The sequence below is a fragment of the Myotis myotis genome, unplaced genomic scaffold (genome assembly GCF_014108235.1).
Source record: "Myotis myotis isolate mMyoMyo1 unplaced genomic scaffold, mMyoMyo1.p scaffold_m19_p_2, whole genome shotgun sequence".
In the NCBI taxonomy this organism is placed as follows: domain Eukaryota; kingdom Metazoa; phylum Chordata; class Mammalia; order Chiroptera; family Vespertilionidae; genus Myotis; species Myotis myotis.
In genome coordinates this window covers 169078008-169085435 of record NW_023416324.1, presented here as the reverse complement: position 1 = coordinate 169085435, position 7428 = coordinate 169078008, and the positions used below count along the sequence as shown (strand labels likewise).

The 7428-nt window shown below is 40.9% G+C and overlaps 1 pseudogene; it reads left to right on the top strand.

The window, feature by feature from the left end:
• Positions 1 to 6882: 6882 nt before the first annotated feature.
• Positions 6883 to 7060, top strand: LOC118677770 (annotated as a pseudogene).
• Positions 7061 to 7428: the final 368 nt, after the last annotated feature.

The window sequence follows — 7428 nt, the reverse complement described above, 5'->3', positions numbered from 1 at the left end:
GTCCAGGACAAACTGCTGCTACCTTTGAAGTATAGATCATCTTGTTCCAGTAACCTCTATGTTGTAAAAACTACTGTTTGAAATTTTCTACTAAAATGGTTGTTTGTTCTGTGAACTAACTTTGCTATGCTTGGCTTCTGTAAACACGCTTGCTGGAATAATAGGGAAAATGAGCTCACTTATCTGGTCCTGCAAGACCTGTTTACTTAAGCACTGCTCCCATTTGGGAAAGGCCATAAACCATAAAACCCCCAGATGGAGTTATCAATACTGGCACCACGCCAGGCCTTGAGATATAGTCTCACTGTCCCATCCTAGCACATAGGTTTTTCTTTGCAAAGCCTGTGAAAAGCCCAGAAGCCCCATTCCATATTTGGGAGACAAAGAAGCTAGGAAGGTATAAAGGGAAATTTCCTCCATGCTATTTTTCTCAGACTTTGAGAGACAACTCCTCTGAGACTTCTAGCGTAATAAAAGACTCCAAATTAATTCGGCTTACTAATTTATTGATTAAGGCATCTTCTGTTTCGCTCTTCTGATTTACAATATAACACCTACTGCTCTCCCAGTAGCAAACTCGGAGTGACTGAAGATGACTTCCCTTCCCTGTGGAATACCCTTAGGTTTCAGCACCAAATGTTAGAGTCCCCAAAGGAGGAACGCACGAGGCAAAGTGGTAAGGGATTATAACTTTATTAGGTCATCTGGATGCCAGATGGGCTGAAACTCAAATTGGTGTCAGCACCCAAAGACAGGGAGTCAGAGGTTTTAAAGGACTCTAGGTAGGCTTTTTCTGGGTGGGGAATTCTCTGTGCAGGTCCAGATTCTAAGAAAGTCTAGAGGGGAGAGATAATTGTCTTAGCAAGTGTAATATGATCTAAACAAGTGGAATGTTCATTGTGAAATGGCCTAAAGGCATTGATTAAATTAATTGATCAGACCCAACAAAACTTTTGTAAGTTTATTTAAACCAAACTGTCGACAATTCCTGGGAAGCATAATCTCAATGTATTCGGATAATGCTCCAGAGAATGGCAGTCTCTCATTTCACCTTGTTTTTTTTTTGTTTTTTTTGGTTTTGTTTTGTTTTTTAATATATTTTATTGATTTTTTACAGAGAGGAAGGGAGAGAGACAGAGAGTTAGAAACATCGATGAGAGAGAAACATCAATCAGCTGCCTCTTGCACATCTCCTACTAGGGATGTGCCCGCAACCCAAGTACATGCCCTTGACCGGAATCGAACCCGGGACCTTTCAGTCCGCAGGCCGACGCTCTATCCACTGAGCCAAACCGGTTTCGCCTTCACCTTGTTTTATACATTACAATCAAAGGAGGAGACATAAGTGGGTAACATGAAATCCATTGGTGATGCCCTAGCCAATTTGGGTCAGTGGATAAAGCATCCGCCTGGGGACTGAAGGGTCCTGGGTTTAATTCTGGTCAAGGGCACATGCCCAGTTAGTTTTCGGGCTCGATCCACAGTGGAGAGCATGTAGGAGGCAGACAATCAATGATTCTCTCCCATCACTAATATTTCTCTCTCTCTCTCTCTTTCTCTCTCTCTCTCACCCTTCCTCTCTGAAATCAATAAAGATATATTTTTTTTAAAAAAAGAAATCCATTGATAATAGATTAGGGAGGCGGGAGGAAAGCAAAGTGGGGAAACCTCTGTGATAGGATAAGAAATAAAATGATAGATGCATACTTCTTTTACTTAGGCGGGTACAGGATAATTAATAGTCAACAATTAACATGATAACAATAACAATGAAGAAATTTATGGTCTCAAATTTGATTGTGCCCTGAGGAGTCTGGAAAAAGGGAAGTTATAAGTTACCCTGACATTTCACAGGTATGTTATCTTAGATGCAAAAAGACAATAGGCTCGGTTAAGGTAAATATTGACCTTTGTCAGGGAAGATATTGGCCTATGACATGACTATCCACTATAAACTGCTTTTAGTTAAAGTTTTAATTTCAGACCATCCTTTGTGGTTACTTTAAGTCATTGAATTTGCAAGACTGCCATGCAGGCATTCCATGAGCTTGTCAGGTTAGCATGTGGCCCTCTTTTTAGTCCACAAAGATATTATTTACTTCTAGGCTGCAGGACAAGATGACCCAGGAAACAATTAGAGCTATTGTAATCAGTAGATCTGATTCTGAATCTAGCAGATCTATAGAATCTGACGATGAATCTAAATGCAATGAAAATTCAACCAGAGATCAATTCTTGTGAACAAGAGTTTTACATCAAATGCACATTGAAGAATCCTGGGCAAACAAAGACAGACATGAGGTAAATCCAACCAAGTTGTTTTTGGAACACCAGAGATATGAGGAAGTGTCTCTGTCTCAAGCCTTTCCTCTCAATCTCATTTGTCCTTTTCTAATCTTTTCCATATAATTAAGTCCACCAACCACCACCTAGTCAAGGGGGCAGAAATAGAATATTGGGAGACAACTATAATTGTAGGAAATATTAATCATGCTGGGTTAACTGTGATTGGTTTGTTCTGACTAAAGAAAGCATGTGGGACCTGGAAGCTCATCTGGAGATTCAGTACAGGATAGTAAACAGTCAATAATTAACAAAATTACAATATTACAATAACAATGAGGGTCCAGAAAAAAGGAAAGTTATAAGTTACTCTGACATTCCACAGGTATGTTATCTTATATGCAAAAAGACAATAGACTCAGTAAAGATAGAAGTTGATTGTTGTCAGGGAAGATACTGCCCTTGGACATGACTGCCTACTATAAACTGCTTTTTAATTAAACAGCTTTTTTCTTTTTAATTTTAATTTCAAACCATTCTTTGTGATTATTTTAGTGTTTTTTTTTTAAATATATTTTATTGATTTTTTAAAGAGAGGATGGGAGAGGGATAGAGAGCCAGAAACATCAATGAGAGAGAAACATCGATCAGCCACCTCCTGCACAATCCCCACTGGGTATATGCCGGCGACCAAGGCACACGCCCGGGACCCCTGAGTCTGCAGGCCGATGCTCCATCCACTGAGCCAAACCGGCCAGGGCTGTGATTATTTTAGATATCTGAGTTTGCAAGGCTGCCTCGCAGGCCTTCCCTGAGTTAGTCAGGTTAGCATGTGGCTCCTTTTCTCCCACAGATTGGTTGGGGTCAAATCATTAGAAACACAGCTGTTGCTGTCTGCTATCTGTGGGGAAGGGAGATGGATTTATTTCCTTCTCAATACACCAACAGTTGACAACTAGGACTTCATGACAAAGCAGCAAAAATAAGTAAATATATAAAAGCCCAAAACACAAGCAGAGTTTCCCTGCCCTGTCACAACACCACAGGCATTTGAGCAGATTTCCAAGAGAGGAAATAAGGAATTATACTAAGGCATAACATAAGAGAGAGCTAGAATGCCAGGTACTGAGGAGACTATCAGAGACAACACTCTTTCCCACTGTCCCCTCTCTATGCATATTTTTGCTCCATTCCCCTTTGTCATCCAATTTCCCAATTGCATATTCATTCTGCACATAATGAGTATGACTGTGATCCCTGATTATATGTCATGATATCTTAAGTCTGATCACTACCTTCAGCTGCAGCAGTCTCCAGGTTTCTTAGATCACAGAGACAATTAGATTGGCTCCAATTAGTGGTTCTATCCACTATCAGCTCTCTGAAAATACCACCAAGATAAAATATTGACCACTAAAGTAACCTCTTGATAAAGGAAAGCAGAGTTTATTGCTTAACACAGTAAGAGGGATTGTTACTGGACTAAAGGGGCATGTTTGCCTGTGTGTTCCAAAGCCCAATTAAACACAAGCAGGCCAAGAAAGTAAGGGTTTATTAGTTGAGGAAATGGTGTTGTGGGCAAAAAAAGGGCCACAGGCTAACCTGACTAACTCAGGGAAGGCCTGCATGGCAGCCTTGAAAACTCAAGAGACCTAAAGTAAACACAAAAAATGGTCTGAAGTTAAAAACCTTTAATTAAAAATCAGTTTATAGTCATGTCCTAGGCCAGTATCTTCCTTGACAATGATCAACTTCTATCTTTACTGAGCCTATTGTCTTTTTGTATTTAAGATAATATACTGGTGGAATGTCAGGGTAACTTGTAACTTCCCTTTTTCTGGACTCCTCAAGGTACAACCAAATGTACTTGGGCCCTGGGACAGAGATCACAAATTCCTTCATTGTTATTGTTATCATGTTAATTGTTGACTATTAACTATCCTGTACCTACCTAAGTAAAAGAAATACGTGTCTATCATTTTACTATTTATCCAATCCCAGAGTCGACCCCCCCCCCCCCCCCCCCCCACATCCTTCCTCTGCTTTGCTTTCTCCTGCCTCCTAATCTATCACCAATGGAGTTCATGTAACCCATTTACATCTCCTCCTTTGATTGTAATGGATAAAACAAAGTGAAAAACTGCCATTCTCCAGAGCATTATCCCAATAGGTTGAGATTTTGCTTCCTGGCAATTGTCAACAGTTTGGCTCAACTAAACTCACAAAAATTCTGTACAGGTTTAATTTTTTTTTTTTTTTTTTTTTTTTTTTTTTTTTTTTTACATTAACAGTGCTAAGTCTGAGTCTCAGGTAAGCTTGTGTTTGAAGACCTGATTTCCCAATGGCTTCTACGGAATGGGTTATATAGGGGAAAAAACCATTAATCATGGTTGTTAGAGGAGTTGGGGTCGTGGGTTCTATTGATTGGTTGGGGCCAGGGTATCAGGTTCTGATGTCAGTCATGGCTTTGTTCTGTCTGGTTTCATGAGGGTGTGGTCCATAGGGTCATTCTGCTTTCATGGGCCTGGGGCTGAAACACAACTGAAATGAATATGTTATCCTTAGCTTGGCAGAATCTCTGTTTCTCAGGTCAACACATCTGAGGCTTTGTTCTTAAGTTTGATACTGACCAGAATCTAATGTCTTAAGGGTTTAATGATTAAGGGAAGGAGTATACCAGTGGTTCTCAACCTTGGCTGCACATTAGAATCACCTGGGAATCTTTCAAAAATCCTGATTTCTGGCCCTCATCCTCCGGAAACTCTGTTTCTTTGTTATGGGGTGGGGCCACAATATTAGTAACAAAGAAACAGAATTTACGAAGGATGAGGCCCAGAAATCAGGATTTTAAAAAGATTCCCAGGTGATTCTAATGTGCAGCCAAGGTTGAGAACCACTAGAGTGGAAGGACAGAAAGGAGAAAATGTCATGTGAAGGAAATGGAGTTTGATCAGGTATCCATCTGTGGTGGTTGGGGATGAGGGAAGGTGGACACTGGGGCATGTAAAATATGTTTGTTCCTTCCAGGGACTATGGGTGTGGCAGGTAGCTGGAAACTTGTCTACGAAACCTATTTATCATCCCTAGGGAGTGCCTGGTCTGAGGTGATGAGCACTCCACCCACATTTTTTATCCAGTTGTTAAAAGGCCAACACCCCTGCAAGTCATAGAGGTTTAAACTGTCAGGACATGAGTGTGCCAGGAGCCTGTGTAGGCTGGATACACCAGGTGCTATGGTTGTTGTTGATGACTAGAAGTGGGTGGAAGCAGCAGAGAGAATATTGTTATTCCTGGGCCATAGCCCAGAGGCTCCAAAAAATAGGCACTGAAAAGATGATGAATCAGCTAATCAGTGTGGGAATGCCAGACTACGGTCAGGAAAAGACTGTGGGAAACAGCAGGGGAATAGAGAAGTGGGAGAATGACTAGAGGCCTGTTAGGGTATGATGAGCTTTAGCAAAATTTAGATCAGTATCCCAAGGTACTCTTGGTGGGAAAGGGAAGCTGAGTAGAAACTGGTGCTAAGGCACTCGGGAGAGCATCAGAAAGAATCTGATCACATGTGAGCAGAGAAGAGAAAGGAGCCAGGGAGAGATGCTGGTGGTGCTTTGATCTCTCACTAATTGCAAAGGTAGAACTGTAAGGACTGTGTGTAACAACCACCCACAGTCAGCAGGAAGTGGAGCAGCGGTTCTCAACCTGTGGGTCGTGACCCCTTTGGGGGTCAAACAACCCTTTCACAGGGGTCGCCTTAGAGACCATCGGAAAACACATATATAATTACATATTATTTTTGTGATTAATCACTATGCTTTAATTATGTTCAATTTGTAACAATGAAATTGGGGGTCACCACAACATGAGGAACTGTATTAAAGGGTCAAAGGGTCGCGGCATTAGGAAGATTGAGAACCACTGAAGTAGACAGTTAGGAGCAGAAAATGGGAAGGGATCCTTTAATGCAGTGGTTCTCAACCTTCCTAATGCCACGACCCTTTAATACAGTTCCTCATGTTGTGGTGACCCCCAATTTCATTGTTACAAATTGAACATAATTAAAGCATAGTGATTAATCACAAAAACAATATGTAATTATATATATGTTTTCTGGGGGTCTTAGGCGACCCCTGTGAAAGGGTCGTTCAACCCCCAAAGGGGTCGCGACCCACAGGTTGAGAAGCGCTGCTTTAATGTTTTCTTCCCCCCCCATGCTACCAAGACAAAATCCAAAAACAAAACTTGCTCAGGCCATATGAATAAAGAGTGCGGCAGAGAGTCATTACTCTCAGGAAAGAATCGGATGGCATCTGTTTATGGGCCAGGAAAATTAGAAGGGAAAATAATCAGTCATAATACAAAGTATAAGAATTCACATTTATAGATAAGTAAAAAGGAAAGTCAAAAAATACATTTAATTAAAAATGGAACTCCCATTTGACCCAGTAATCCCACTTCTAGGAATATATCCCAAGAAACCAGAAACACCAATCAGAAAGGATATATGCACCCCTATGTTCATAGCAGCACAATTTACAACAGCTAAGATTTAGAAATAGCGTAAGTGTCCATCAGCAGATGAGTGGCTTAAAAAACAGTGGTAGCTTTGCACAGTGGCAGAATCATAGCCAGTGAGGTTTATCGGAGGCACGGTTATTGCTAATTTAAAAACAAACAAAACACAGTGGTACATTTGCACAATGGAATATTACACTGATATAAAAAAGAAGGAACTATTACCATTTGCAACAGCATGGATGGACCTGGAGAGCATTATGCTAAACGAAATAAGCCAGTCAGAGAAAGATAAATATCACATGATCTCACTCATTTGTGGAATATAATAAACAACATAAAGTGATGAACAAAAATAGATCCAGAGACAGAGAAGCATTGAACAGACCATCAAACCTCAGAGGAAAGGCGGGGGGTTGGGGGGAGAGTGAGGGGCAGAGGGAGGGTAAGAGATCAACCAAAGGAATTGTATGTATGCATATAAGCATAACTAATGAACCCAGACACTAGGGGGGTGAGGGCATGTTCTGGGGGGTGGGAGTGGCCTGGGAGAGGTCAGTGGCCAGGTAGAGGTCAATGGGGGGAAAAGGAGACATATGTAATACTTTAAACAATAAAAAATTTAAAAAATAA